Source organism: Cynocephalus volans, chromosome 15 (genome assembly GCF_027409185.1).
Source record: "Cynocephalus volans isolate mCynVol1 chromosome 15, mCynVol1.pri, whole genome shotgun sequence".
Classification (NCBI taxonomy): domain Eukaryota; kingdom Metazoa; phylum Chordata; class Mammalia; order Dermoptera; family Cynocephalidae; genus Cynocephalus; species Cynocephalus volans.
In genome coordinates this window covers 82,050,858-82,066,996 of record NC_084474.1, presented here as the reverse complement: position 1 = coordinate 82,066,996, position 16,139 = coordinate 82,050,858, and positions in this window count along the sequence as shown.

Here is a 16,139-nt window from a genome sequence, read left to right as displayed (position 1 = left end):
AATGGTCAAGTGAATGAATCTGCTCAGTTTTAGGGTCCATCAAACAGGTTCATTTGGTTCTCACATCAAACTGAAGAGGTGGCCTTCATCTGCCAAAACTATTCAGATTGCAGGTGGAGAAGAGAGATGCTACTTACCCTCTTCCAAGACACTAATATCTTGCTCACTGACTGTAAACATTGAGAAATAAAAAAATAAAAGAGTAAGAATTGGGTGAGCAAAATTTCACAGAGAAAATCTTTTGGAGTGTCCAGGAAGTGTTGACTGTAAGCTGTGGGCCTCAGCATTTTGGCACTGACTTTTTAATTTTGGGGCTTATGTCAGGCTAAGCTTTGAAATGCTTAAACCTGGTCAAGAAACTTTAAGCTACCTTTGTTTATAATTTGGAGGGTGACTGCAATTTGTGGTAGTTTTTCTTCCAGAGGAAAGAGGGTTCCCGCACAGAGAGTGATCTAAACAAAGGTTAGGCCTAAGCAAAGGTTCTGAAAACCTAGGAAAGTCTATGAGTGGTCCTGGCAGATTCACGTGCACAAAAATAGACAGATGCAGCTGCGGTGAATATTAGACCATAGGCAGCAGACATTAGCACCTCAACCTATACCTGCCTTGTAACAGGTCCATGTCTGGGGGCCTCAGCCAAGGTGACATCCTTAAGGTACAGGCTACTGTAGCTGATTATATAGGCCCATCTCTCCCTAAAAAGGTGTGGTGGGGCAAAAATTCAAAACTAGGGAAAAGACTTCTTTAAGGCTTTACAAGTAATGATGATCATAAACATGTTTACATCTTTTCAACTGCAAGGCAACTAAATTCAATGTGTACTCCAGAGAACTAGTGAAATTCTGACTTTATATTATAGGGTTAGGCCAAGGTCTGCAGTGCTGTACCCACTGCTCCCAGTGCCATGATAGATTCGTGGCCAAGGAGAGCTCTGAGCAGGTGCAACCCTTGGATCCATGAGTATTGGCTACACACTCAACAAATGGTCTGTCTCCACCAGGAGGCCTCTAGTTGGCTCTAATTGGTTAGGAACACATAAGAGAGAAAACTTCCTGGGGAGCAGATATCTTAAGCCAATGTAATTCCATATCAAATGGTTATAAAAAGAGCAACTGTGGCACGAGCATGAGATTTTCTGTCTGTAAGTTAATATTGATGCTCATTCAGGACCATAAAATGAGAAGTGCAAGGTTCAAATGAGAAATGGAAAGTAAGAATATCTTAAATTATTTTTCCTGAAAAATTAGTTTGGTGCAAGGAATGCATGCAGGAAGTTTATTAGCAGGGAAGTGTGGAAGGCAGAATAGAGTACTGGAAGAAGCAGACCCAAGAAGTGGTGGCAACTGAGGCCTCAGCAGGTCCTACAGAAGGCTCTGTAACTGGGATGACCTTTCAGAGTTGTCCCAAATTGCAGTGGGAGACAAGGACTTTGAATCCCTACATGAGTCAGTTATGGTCCATGGGAGGATCGTGGCCTTTAGTGAAGTAGATCCCTATAGCCAAGAAACAGCTCCAGTGAAGACTCAGCTGCCACTCGTAAGTAGCTGGAGACGTGGTTATGTTGGCATGATGGAGGGTATCCAGGCTGAATGCCAGGGTGTACTCTAGGAAGACACTATGTACAGGTGGATTTTCTTCTGACATAGGTGGATGCAGACTGCTAACATATCACTGTAATATTTCTCTCAATTGAGTTTAAACTTATACATCATGAATTCAAGAAAGCTGGCATCAAATGACTGACATTATGGTGAGACAATACCAAAATTTTCTTTTTCACTCATATATCACTGAGTTTCTGCTGTGCTTTTTGGCAACGGTAAACGTTGTGTTCTGGGAACGTAATTTTGACAGTGGTAATTGCTTCAGGGTGCTAGAGATTACTTTGCTTTTCGAATTTTCTGTGTGTGGGCCAGGGAACATCTGTATGTACTGATGCAGAAGGTTATCTACAGTATTTTGCTAAGTAAAAAACTTGCATGTCCTATTAACTCTTCAGACTCTTTAAAAATCATTCAAGGATTTACATATCCAGGAAGATCGAGTAGAAATACTTTTTCTTATAACTAGTGCCAAGTACAGCTGAAAATCTGGACATTATATATTAAACAAACAAAAGAACACTCTGAAAGAAGGCAGACCCACTGGAGACCTTGGGTCCTGAGGAATGATGAGGAGGTAACAGGAAAATTCCCAAACACTTTGAAAATAAGAAATAAATTTTTAAATGATCTATGGGTCAAAGAAAGATTCCCAAAGGAAATAAAAAAATTATTGACCTGAAATAAAAATGAAAATGTATCAAACTTTGTAGGACCTAGATAAAGCAGTGATGGGAGAAAAATTTATAGCACTAAATGCATAAATTAGGAAAGAAGAAAAGTCTCCAAAAAAAAAAAACCCCACAAAACTCTAAGTTTGTACCTTCAGAGTTCAGAAAAAAAGCAGAGCAAAATAAGCCCAAAGCAAGTAGAAAGATGGAAATAATAAATATAAGAATAGAAATTAATAAACTAGAAACAAAAAATAGAAAATAGTTAATAAAGCAAACCCGATTCTTTGAAAAAAATTAAAAAGTTAATAAACTCTAGCAAGACTAACAACAACAAAAAAAGACAGGAGGCCCAAATTACTAATACCAGGACAAAAGTGGGGGCTATCTCTACATTTCCTGCAAATACAGAAAGATAATCAGGAAGTGTTAGTGACAACTTTATATCTATAAATTTGAAAACTTAAATGAAATGTGTGAATTTGTTTTAAAATAGAAGCTACTACAAATCAATCATTATAAAATAGATAATTGGAATGGTCCTATAATTATTAAGGAAATTGAATTCATAATATAACCCTCCCCCCCAAATAAATCTCCAGACATAGATGATTTCACCACAGAACTCTACTAAACATTCAAAAAAGGATTAACATAAATTCTGCAGTCTTTTCCAGAAATTCAATTCATTTATGTAGCTAGTATTACCCTGATACCCAAACCAAGCAAAGACAAAAACAAAACAAACCAAAACTACTGACCAATATAATCTCATGAATTTAGACGTAAAAATTTTTAGCAATATGAACAAATGCAATTTAGCAATATGTAAAAATAATTATATACCATGACCAAGTGGGTTTTTATTCCAGGGAGGTAAAGCTGGTTTGATATTTTAGAATTTATCGATGTAATCCACCTTATAAAAGCTAAAGAAGAAAAATCACGATTATATTAATCAATGCCATGAAAAGCATTTGATAAATCCAGCACCCATTCATGATGAAAAATGGGAATAGAGGGGAATTCCTCAAATTGATAAAAAGCATATGCAAAAAACTACAAGTAACATTATCAAGACATTATAAAATGACTGTTTTCCCCTAAGATCAGGAGCAAAGTAAGGGTGTTCTCTCTCACCACTCTTATTCACAATAGTGCTAGAAGTTCTACCCAGTGCAATAGGTAAGCAAAAATAAATAAATAAATAAATAAATAAATAAATAAATAAATAAATAAATAAATAAAAAGCATACAGAACAAAATGACAAAACAAAACTGTTGTTATTTGCAGAAGACAAGATTGTCAATGTAGAAAACACAAAGGAATCTATTAAAAACAAACAAAATATAATAGAACTGAGTAAATGATTTCAGCAAGATCTTACGGTACAATAGATAAAAATACAAAAATCAGTTGTATTTCTATACATAGCAATGAATATGTGGATGCAAATTAGAAATACGATTCTATAAATAATTGCTAACCAATTAAATATTTGGGTGTAAATTTAACAAAATATATTTAAGAACTTGCATGCTGAAAATTACAAAATATTGACAAAGGAAATGTAAAAAGATCCAAATAAATGGAGAGATGCTGTGTTCTGGATTGAAAGACTCAACATAGTAAATATGCCAATCCAATAGTCATGTTTTATGCAATTCCTGTCAAAATTTTATCAAGAGTTTTTGTAGATCTAGACAAGATTATCCAATAATTTATAGGAAAAGACAAATGAACCACAATAGCTAAAACAATCTTTAAAAAGAAGAATAAAGCAGAAGGAATCAGTCAGCCTGACCTCTTATATAGCTACAGTAATCAAGAATGTATAGTATTGGAAAAAGGAGAGACATTAGACCAAGGGGATAGAACAGAGAACCCAGAAATAGAGCAATGCAAATGTGCCCAATATAGTTTTGACAATACAACTAAAGCAATTCAATGGAGAAACTATAACCATTTCAAACAATGGTTCAGGAGCAATTGAATTTTCATAGGCAAAAAGTGAACCTCTACCTAAGTCTCACACCTTACAGAAAATTTAACTCAAAATGAATCTCATATTTAAATGTAAAACATATGACTATACCATTTCTAGGAAAAATATAGGAGAAAATCTTCATGATCTAGTGCCAAGCAAGGAATTCTTATATTTGGCCCCCAAAGCAATAGTCATTAAAAAAAAAAAAAAAGGATAAATTGGACTTCATAAAATTTAAAGCTTCTCTTTTGCAAAAGATCCCATTAAGAAGATGGAAAGAGAAGTTGTAATAGAGTAAGACAAATGTTCACAAACCACATCTTTGACAAAGGACTAGTATCTAAAATATGTATGAGTACATACACACATATATATAATGTATCCCAAAACTTAACAGTGAAAAAAAGAACAATACTGTTAGAAAATTTAATATATATATATATATAAGGAGTCATTTCATGGAAATGGATAAACAGATGAAAAATAAGCATATGAAAAGATATTCAACATAATTAGCATTAGGGAAATGTAAATTAACACCACAATAATATATCCCCATACACCTATCAAAAAGCCTAAAAACACAAATAGTGACAAGACCAAATGCTGGCAAGGATATGGAGAAACTATCCTTGCACATTACTTGTACGCAGTGGGAATGCAAAATGGTATAGCCCAAGGGAAAGTAGCACTTTAAAAAAAAAAACTAAATATTCAAATCCTATATAATGCAGACATTTTATTTCATTTATCTCAGAAAGAAATGAATACTTATGTTCACATAAAAACCTATACATACTGTTTACACCAGGTTTATATATAATAATTTAAAAAACTGTGAACAACCCAGATATCCTTCAATATATGAATGATTAAGCAAACTGTGGTATATCCATACAATTGAATACTACTCAGCAATTACAAGGAACTAACTATGATACACACAACAACCTGAATGAATCTCCAGGTTTAAAAAGCCAATTCCAAAAGGTTACATACTGTATGTTTCCATTCATATAATAGTCTTGAAATGACAAAATTATAGAAATAGAGGACAGTTTAGTAATTGTCAGGGGTTAAGGAGGGTTACAAATGGGAAGTGGGATGACTATAAAAACACAGCATAAGGAATCCTTGTGCATGGTCTATGTCTTGATTCTACCTCTGTAAATATCCTTTTTGTGATACGGCACCATAAATTTGCAAGATGGTACATTGGGGAAAACTGGGCACAGGATACACAGAATCTCTGTGATTTCTTTATTTTTATTTTATTTTTTATTATTCATTTATGTATTTATTTTACACTTTTTTATGATATAGAAATGTATTATGATGAACTCCTGAAAACAAAATGTTCTTAAGTATCTGATTTAGAAAATTCAAAACTGTCATGAGAGAAGACATGCAGAAAAGAAATAAAGTAAAGAAAAAACTTGGAGCATAATGAGAAATAAGTTTTGAGCTTGATTTCAATCTCTCCTAACAAAGTCTATCAAAGAAAATGAATGATAGTTACATATTTAACAAGTTACACAATATATATAAAGATGATTATACCCTAAAAGAATTATGTAAAGTTAATGTTTGATTAAAATATTTACGTCAATGGTGCTTTGTAGACTGCTTAATAGTCTTTCTCTTTTTAAAAAATTCTTTAAAAAGATCAACAAAATTTGCAAACCTTTTTCTAGACTGACCAAGTAAAAAAGAGAGAAGACAGAAATTACTAAGATCAGAAATAAAGCAGGGGCCTGGTAGAGCAGTTGTTCCTTCTATTACGCTGCAGTAGGCTTTGAGGAGAGAGATGCCCTCTCCTTTTTCTAGTCTCTGCTGGTGACTCTCCTCGTACCACTGCAGTTGGGTGTCTGGCAGGCCACCTTCATGGTAGCTGTGGCTACTGCTGTAGCGTCAAGCCGTGGCCGTGGTGGTGGCTGTGGCGGGCCACGCATGAGGAAGAGTTTTCAGCGTGCTCCTTTCCTCTTTCCCAGTGGGGAATGTTGCCCTCAGCTCCTGCCTGAGGACCCCAGGCATGCTCACTCTGACTTATTTGTTACAACTGCATGTCAATCTATTATTACCTTAAAATAAAAAGTTTTGTTAAGGAAAAATCAGACACATGAGAGACCTGCTATGTGGTTATTTCTACCTTGAAGACTTGAAAAAACTACTCACTTTCCTGAGAAAGATAGCCTGACTATAACTGCTGAAGAAATCCCAACTCCAGTGAGTGCAAGAATCCCTCTAGCTAAGAACAAATGGAATTAAAAATTAGAAAAGAATAAATCTTGACCTTCAAATTCTTTGAAATTTAACTCACAAGGACAGTGAATTTTAATTTTCATTCATTTGTACTGTTTGTATATGAAAATTTTGCTTTTAAATTTAATTTTTTCCAGGACGATGGTAATGATTAGAAGTGAGGGGACTAGCTTATATATTTAAATGTGAGTAATTTATGTTAACATTTCATTATTGGATTATATTTAATGGTTTTTTAATTTTGGCATTTATCTTACTGCAGACTCTTTGTATGCTATTGTGATCAATAGGGGTGGAATTAGTATGTGTTGAGAAATATAATATAAAATAACTTTTTATATTGGGGTAAAAAGTGGGCCTGGGATGATTAATACATAGCCGTGGCTCCTGGAGAATCCTCCGTTGACCAATGATTGCTGTTGGTGAAATTGCCGCATGAGAACAGGAGCAGGATTGTCTCAGCACACTGCTGGTCACATGTTCCTTGTCAGACAGCTACACTTTTTTTTTTTTTTTTTGATAAATGATTGATGGTTAATCCCAATGAGCTAAGAAAACAAAAAGTAGAAGAAAAGTGTAGAGGGTGTATCTTCTTCATCTCTGAGATTTTCATGAGGATCAATTTTCTTTACTTATACTTCTGACATTTCTCTATCTAACTTTTTATTTTTTCCTCTCCTGATGCAGAGTGACTTATCTGACTGAAAAATTTAGACAGAGTAACCGGACATTGTGGGCTTAGGAACGGGAGAGCTTCTTCCTGTTGCTGTCAATAGAAAGCATATTCCAGTACTCCCCCACTCCCTGGAAGTCCCCCGTGCAGGAAAGGTTGCTCCAGCCCATGCTACTGAGAGTTAGTAAGTGAGTTTGCCTAATTATAGTATTCCACATTAACAAGCCCACTTGCCCTTTGTTTTCAAAACAAGATTCCCCACATTGGCCTTGATCAGTTTTAAAGGTGACTTATTAAACCACCACCTGCCATTTATTTATATTTTATGTATCTACTTATTCAGAGCACAGATAGTGAAAAGAAGTGGTGTTTATTAGGAGTTATTTAGACCCCCAATAAGTAAATTAAAACACTGCATTTATTTGCTAAGGTTGTCATAACAAAATGCTACAGACTGGTGGCTTAAACAACTGAAATTTATTTTCTCATAGTTCTGAAAGCTAGAAATTACAAAATCAAGATGTTGACAGGTCTGGTTTTTTTTTCTAAGGCCTGTATCATTGGCTTGCTGATGGCTGCCTTCTCGCTGTGTCCTTACATGTGTGCACATCCTGAGGGTCTCCTCCTCTTGTAACACGGACACCAGTCATATCGGATTAGGGCCCCACTCTTCTGGCCTCATTTAACCTTAATTACCTCTTTAAAGATTCTATTTCCAAATGTAGTCACTTTGAAAGTTGTAGATTCAACATATGAATTTGGGGAGAACATAATTCAGTTCATAACAAACTTCTATAAAAAAGCAGCATTCAAAGTAGATTCTTTAAAAAAAAAAATAGAAAATCATCTCTGAGTTGTTAGTAGAGATACACTTAAGAGAGAAAGTAGAAAAATAAAATTCATGGGAAAAAGTATCTCAACCAACACTGAAAAAAATTATAGTAATACAGTATTATATTATAATTGAATTATATATTATATATATAATAATAGGATTAAAAATTAGATGTTAAGACAGAAAGAAATAACAGATATATGAAGGGATATGGCTTAGTGATAAAAGGAAACAAAATCACCAAGAAGATATAAGAATCATGAATTTATACCTAATGACATACTCTCAAAATACACATGACAAAATTTCCCAGAAGTGCACGTAGCAATTGACCACTAATGATCATAATGGATTTTGACTCACTTATCCCAGAAATCAATATCTAAAGCAGTCCAAAAATTGGTAAAAGTATAGAAAAATTAGCACAAATAAAGAATATCATCTAGTATAGAGAATACTTAACCTTAAATGAGTATGAAATTATGACAGCTTAAGAGTCATCAACACAGTTTTGAGGAAAAACAAGAGATTGGAAGAACTGTCTGGATTACCTTGCTGGATACCAAAACTTGGTATATAAGAGATAACTTTATAAATCAGTGGAGAAAATGGGGTTATCAACAAATGGCTTTTGGACATGTTGCTGTCTATGTGTATAAATATTAAAAAAAAAAAAGTAGAATTAGGTATCTATTTTATACAATACCCCCAAATAAATTCCATCTTTATGAAAGCCCTACATAGAAGAAGGGACTGGCCAGTAAGTTCACTTGGTAAAGCATGGTGCTGATAACACCAAGGTCAAGGGTTCAGATCCCTGTGCTGGCCAGCTGCCAACAATAAACAAATAAAACCTGTATAGAAATTGTACTTATTACATTGGGTAAGATTGGTAGGTTATTACAGAAAAAAACCACAAGCCATAAGTATTTAAAAAAAAAAAAAACACAAACCAAAATATTAACAAGTGGGTTTACATTAAAATAAAAAGTAAACCACAAAACACATGGTAAATACAACTAAAATCAAGTGATTAACAGAAAGAAGATACGTATAAATATTTTTTTTAAATGGATCATATTTAGAATGCGTAAGATACCTAAACGTCAATAAAATATTGATGAACAACAAATAGGAAAAAGTAATAAAGCATGTGAAGAGAAAATTTACAGGTAAGGAAATCTGAATGGCCAGTAAACATGAAAATAAACTCAATATTGCTAGCAACTGAGTAAATGAAGAGTAAAACAATAAAATATTTGCCATCAGTTAGGGAAGAATAAAAACAAATACTACTGAGAAAAACAAATAGAGGGAAAGATTTTATACTAATGATAGGAGCTTAAATTGGTATATCCACTTTGGAGAGTAATTTCTCAATATTTGAAAAACAATGTTGATGCATAAATCTGATATATCCAGTCATTTTACGCTTAAATATCTTTTCCTATAAAATTGCTACATATGGACCAGCTGATTATTAGGAGACAATTATTCATGGGTCTCTCAGGTTTCTACACATTTGCAAGCAAAGGTGCTAATTAGCCTTCTGTTTCAGATTATCTTTTTCAGGATGTTTATAAGGTGAACAATCTTGGAAGAAGGAGATAGTGTCTGCAGAGGGCAGGTTTGCCTACTGTTCAGTAAAATAAATGTCTCCCTTTGGAACAAAGGTCAGAAATATTTGCTTATGGTTTTTTATTAAAAAATCAGGGTCCCCAAGCTCAAGTTCTTCAGCTCTGTTGCAAATGCACTACATACATGGCATCCACATGGGCCCCTACATGTTTCTCCAATGGAAGTTGGGGAACAAGGAGACTTTGTGCAAATATGCTAATTCTCAAGCTGCTCTCTGTACCATGCGTCATAAAGTCCTCTGACTCTGACTCGGGAGTTTTGTGTCTTTTGCAGAATTCATGAAACTGTGGTGGGTTAACAGCTTACAAACAGGGTAAAATTTCAGACTTTCAAAAGTTTTTGACACAACCTTGTGCAAATTAATTATAGCACAGTTTATAATCATAAAAAATTAGAATCAAGGTAAGTGAACAACAATGGGGGAATGTATTTTAAAAGTTGTGGAACATAAAACAGCAACTAAACTGAGTGAAATTAGTGCACTGTGTTTAATCATATGATTGCTATTTTTTATTTTTCAAAATTAGTTGATTGTAGACGATTTTATGTGGTTCAACCTAACATTTGTATCAACAAAAACTGATCTCAGAAACATCAAATTGAATTTTAAATGTTGATTTGTTCATTGAAAAACAATGTGTGCAAACGTTTAACATGGAACCATGCTCTTTCTATTCTCACTCATGGAGTAAAATTGTTCTACTCCATTGTGGAAGGAAAGACACTGACTTCAGGACAATAATAGACCCTGGACTGAACTGAAAGATGATGAAAATAGGAGGAACAACAGTGAAATTTCATCTGTATCTATACAATTCTAGTTCTAAAAACAATAAAGATGAGAAGTAAATATTGTAGTGTGCTAAGTAGTTTTTATTGTTATGTGTGTGTACTTGCCTGGTTGCCATAAAACTCCCTGAACTCTTTACGCATAATGTGTCCATCATCTCCTAATTAAAACAATATCAATACAGTGACTATACAGAGGCTCAAAAGGGCAATGACAACATGGAAAGCTGTCCTCTTGAATGGGCTTTCCAAATCTCCAGAAGAGTACCAGCTCTGTGTCCTCTCATTTTCTCAGAAGGCCTACCTTGGCTAATAGGGCTCTATTTTTTCCCTCTAGAAAATGCATTATGACTCACTCAGAAGGATATGGGCCTACCCCAAAATTTTCACCATGTGTCATTAAATGTCATGTAGTTCAACATCAGGAAATTTTTTTCTCATTTTGAGAAATGCAAAGTCTGTGCTGGTTTAAGTTTTCATTTCTTTTAATCCTGAGAAAACATTGAGCTCATACACTTACGAAACATCTTTAAAGCACAGGGACTATGCCCTGCTAAGCTATCTTCCCATCTAACAGATTAATATAGTTTTGAAGACTTCTTTTTTTAGTTTTGCAATATATGTTTCTAGAAAGGATTGGAAGTGACTAAATAAAATAAAAGCAGATAATTATAAATGTTTAGAGCTTGAAGGGATTTCTGCATTTATATTTCTATTTTTTAAATTAAAATATGTAGATACCTCTGGGTAGTGTTTATGTTCACATTTGAATTCACATCTCCTGACCCACCAAAATACATACGAGGCTAGACTAAGATTACAGCTACCATTTATAACATTATAACTGACATTTATTATAACTAGCATTTACTGTATGCCAGGCGCTGCTCTAAGCCCTTTCCTTGTGTTATCTTATTTAATTCTCACACAGATCCCCAAGTTAAGTACTATCATTGTTTTTTTCTATTTACAGATGAGGAAACTGAGTATCAGAGAGATGAAGTATGTCAGAGGGATGAAGTACATACCACACATGTAGGAATTGGAAGAAGAGGGACATTTGCCCAAGCCAGCTTTATTCCAGAATTACCCACACTCTTTCCCACTCTTCTAGATTAACTGGAGACTATAGAGACCTGACTAAGTTTTTTTTTCATATCATTAACTTTCAATTTTGAGGATGAACTTTTCTAGTCTTATGGGTATTAAGCAATCGAGGGGGTTGATATTCTTTTCATTTTATGAATATAAAATATGAGGATGAGAATGGAAGGATAACTGGAATCTTGGGCCAGGAGAATTGTAACATTAGAAAAAACATGCTCTGATTTTTAGAATTTTGGTGGATCAGTAACTAGGGTATTGAAGTTAGAACCTTTCCTAAGGGAGTGGGATCAGGAGACAGATGAAGAGTATAGTGTCTGTATTCAAGAGACTTAAAGTCGCCTCAAGGTTAACAAGCCATGCCCTTGGCTATAGCTTGGTTGTTTTAATAAGAAAAGGGAAGGTTTTCTTCCTTATTAATATCACAGAATGCCATCCTGAGACAGGAATTGCCAACATCAAGGCTGACATCCAGAGAAATTGTTATTCTGTGGCAGAAACTGAACTAAGAGCTTCCTATACATTGTTTTTATTATTTATCAAGAACACACGGTCCCTAAGTTATGTCAGGTACAGTTCCAAGTACTTCGTACATATGAATGCATTTGATTCCCACGAAAACCATATGAAGCTGGTACTGTTGTTACTCTCATTTTACAGGTGAAGAAACGAAGTGATGGAGCCAACATTTTAACCCCTGGAAGTCTGGGTCCAGAGTTAGCCTTAATCCTTAATATCATCCCAATATTTATTATCAGAGCAGTACCATAGAGGGTGTAATCTCCTTTTTCCCATGAGGAAACTAAAGCTTAGAGACACAAAGAAAATTGCTCCAGTATTCTTTTTCATAGCCCTGCTTGGCACAAAGGCTGTTTAATGTTTAAGCCCTTCATTTCATCACTATGGTTTTACTTAGCACATTTTGTTCATCTCTCTTTCTCTCTTTCTCCCTTTTATAATAGTGGAAGACACTGAGCATATAATAGGGCTTGTCTTACTTTCTCCAACTTTCAGTCATGCCTTCAGCCTTACTAACGTCTCACCTTAACTTGTTACAGATTTGTGCTTCCAATTGCATCATTTTTTACTTTCAGTGACCAGTAAATATCTTCGAGCTTGCATCACTCTCCTAAAGCAGCTTAGAACACCGTGTGTTTCTGAGACACAGACTGGACTGGCTTGTCTCTAAAGGGAAAGAGAAAGCACCACCAGGGCTCTGGGCTGAAGAGAAAGCCAGGCTGTGTCATACCAACCATTCCTGCTGACTCCTTCAAAATGTCATCCATTGGCAATTGCCACAGAGTCTAACTCTTGTTGGAAATCCTCATAAAGGGTGATGTGACTTTGAGTTTTCCTCAGTCCTTAATTCTGGTTCTGGCAGTGCATCATACCCATTAGCTTGGTGACTTTCACAAGTTATTAACCCTCTATTTTCTCATCTTTAAAATGGGGGTGGGGTGAGTGGGTGATGCATATTTCACAGCTGCCTTATAAGGATTAGAGATGATTTGTTTAAATGTTTGGTACATATTAGGAATGTATCTCTGTTAAGTGCTTAACATCAAGACGATATTCAGGAAGTGGCAATTATTTTATCTTTTTTTGTGTGTGACAGAACCAACATTGCTGACTTCCAAGGCACAGAGCTTAGGAGATTTTTAATGTGTCATTTAATCCATTCTAAATATACTGAGTCATTGACGTGCTGGACATTAATTCTCTACCATCTCAAGAAGATTTTATTTTCTTTTTAAACAAATTTAATTAACAAATAATAATTGTATATATTTATGGGATACAATGTAACATTTGAAGACAATTTTAGTAATAAAATGTTTCTGTTTGACAAGGACTCTTTGGGTATCAGCTTTTAGAAAGACACCACCGAGAATCCTCATTCATAAAACATCAAATCAATTCATTCAAAAAGCATGTCTATAATGTACACAAAACAAGTGTCTCTACTTACGTTTTCCAATTGGCTGAAGACCTCAAATCATGATTTCTTCCCTGGAAATGAGTCATGCATAGGAAGAAATCACAAGGTCAGAGATTATACAGTTATCTCCAGAGAGATATAGCTTGTTCCTATAGCTTGTTGCCAGGTCTCCCTTCTCTATTTCTGAGTTTACAACTTAATGCCACAGATTCTGAGTGGGATGTTGGGGAAGGATCAGTGTGCTAAGAGTCCTGATATTTCATAGGCACACTCTGACCCATTAGTCCATTCTATATATGCTTGTCCTAAACACTCTACTCATATCTAAACAAATATCTCCTTTCTCCCTCTAACCCACAGTTGTATGCAGCTCTGTTTCAGAAAGATGAACTGAGTCTCCCCTAAGCTCATTGGTACCTCTCTGAGTGAGGCACTAGGCTAGACTCCAAAGACAGTAATCCATTTTTTTAAATTCATGAAATGTTTAGGTTCGGGGAGCCAGCAGAGCTTTCCACCCCCTCTCTTTTTGTTACCACTGAATTCTGAAAACTGGAACCTAACCAAGCCTATATGAGCTCGAGGGAGCACTAAACCCTGGGAAAGGAAGGATGTGATCTGTTAGTGAAACTGGTAAGACAAAATGCGTCAAGCTTTTGTGGCGTCATTATTCGGTTATTAAGGAATGATTTTAACATCAAAAGGTGGTGTTTAACTCACATTGGCAAAATGCCTATACCACCAGCATTAGTGGTAATAGAAATGCACAGTGGTCAGAACTCATTGCAAATTCTTCCCTATATGATGGCTTCCAAGAAAGGAAAAGACACCTTATTACCAAGTATACTTAATTTCCTACTTAACAAATATTTGAGAAGCCTTTGCTCTATGCTAAGAAGTAGGGTTACAAATATGAATATGACAGGATAGTTCCTTCTTCAAAAAATGTATAAACTATGTAAATGTAAACCAGTCATTGCAAAATAGGATTAAAAAAAGACAATTCATTCAGTTATCAGAAGTTTCATTTCTTCTTAGGTAAAATGATGACTAATAATAATAATTCTTACCTCAAATTCTTACCTTAAACAAAAAACTATGAGTAAAGTGAGTGATACAGGTAAGAGCAAGCAATTAATAAATGAAAAACACCGTAATGATTATTATCCTTGTTCTTCTTATACATTCAATAACAAATATGTGTAGACAAAATAATGGAGGTGCAGGGGAGGAAATGTTTAACTTTACTTGGGAAGACTTGTAAAGATCTTCAAATAAAGGAAGGCAAAGTATTTGGCAGGAAGACAAGTTGGCAAAGAGTAATTGCGGGCACATGACATATACTCAATAAATGTTGCCTATTATTATTATTGAACGAGACAGATCTATTATAAACTTTAAAGGATATAATATTGCCAAGGAGGCAAAGGGAGGGAATTCTAGGCAGAGAGATGAGTCTGTGCAAAAGACAGAGACCCTAAACTCCATCGTGCCACCATACTGTGAGAAATGATTCAGTATTGCTGGAGGATAACACGTGACCAAGATAAGCCTGGAGAGAAAGGCCGTACGAAGAGACTTGAATGTCAAGCTAAAGAGCTTACATCATACCCTACTGACTATAGAAAGCCACTAATATTTTAGTGACATGATCAACTTTGCATTTCAGAATTGTCATTTGGACGGAGATGGAGAAGAAATATTACTGAGTGGTAAGAGTCAGGGGAAGTACAGAGATATCTGGTAAAGTTAAAATAACCAAGAAACTGACGATTCTATTTCTAAGTTTATTCCCTAGAGAAAACAATACACAGTATAACATTTGTTCCTTTGTTGCACCATTGTTTATAACAGCAAGAAAATTGGGTATGATCCAAATATCTGGTGGCAGGGGAATATTTATATGAATGGGATAATCTAATAAAGAGATTATTAGAATATATGGACTTAAATGAATCAGTTAAATCTAAGTGTATTAGCAAGGGTCGATCTCAAATATATGTGAGGAAAAAAATTCAATAATGTTAAATATAAACTTATGTCATTTATAAACATTTAAGAAATAATATGGTTTATGGAGAAAATGCATTTTTAAAAGGCCTGGAAAAAAAGTCATCGAATTCATTATAGTTGTTATATCATGAGAAGGAGAAAGGGGCATGAGATTGGAGAGAAAAAGTAAAGACTTCAAGTTTATCTTGGATGTTCTGTTTTTTGATGTCAAATTTTAAAGCAAGCCTTACAGAACAGCATCTGTGATTGACAGTGTGTGGGAACATGGATTTTATTTTCAAATAGTTTCTGTCCTTTAGAAAAAATTTAAAATGAAATATGTGCGCGATTTTGTTTGCCGTGTGTGTGTGTGTGCACGTGCATGTGTGTGTGTGCCCAAGGCCCAAGGGCTCCAACTTTTCCCTCCAACTGTTAAGAGTATCTGAGTGTATTGAGACTCACTCTCTATCAACTCCCAAGGGCAGGAAATGTCTGAGAGTAAAAGCAATCACTTCAGCTTGAGCCCAAGGATGGTGGTGGGAGAGAGGAGTTGCAGATGACCAGCTGCCTAATCTCTCAAACAACAATGAGGCCTTTCACAGTTTCACATACGGAAATCAACGAAGACCAAGGACTGCTATTATTTCATG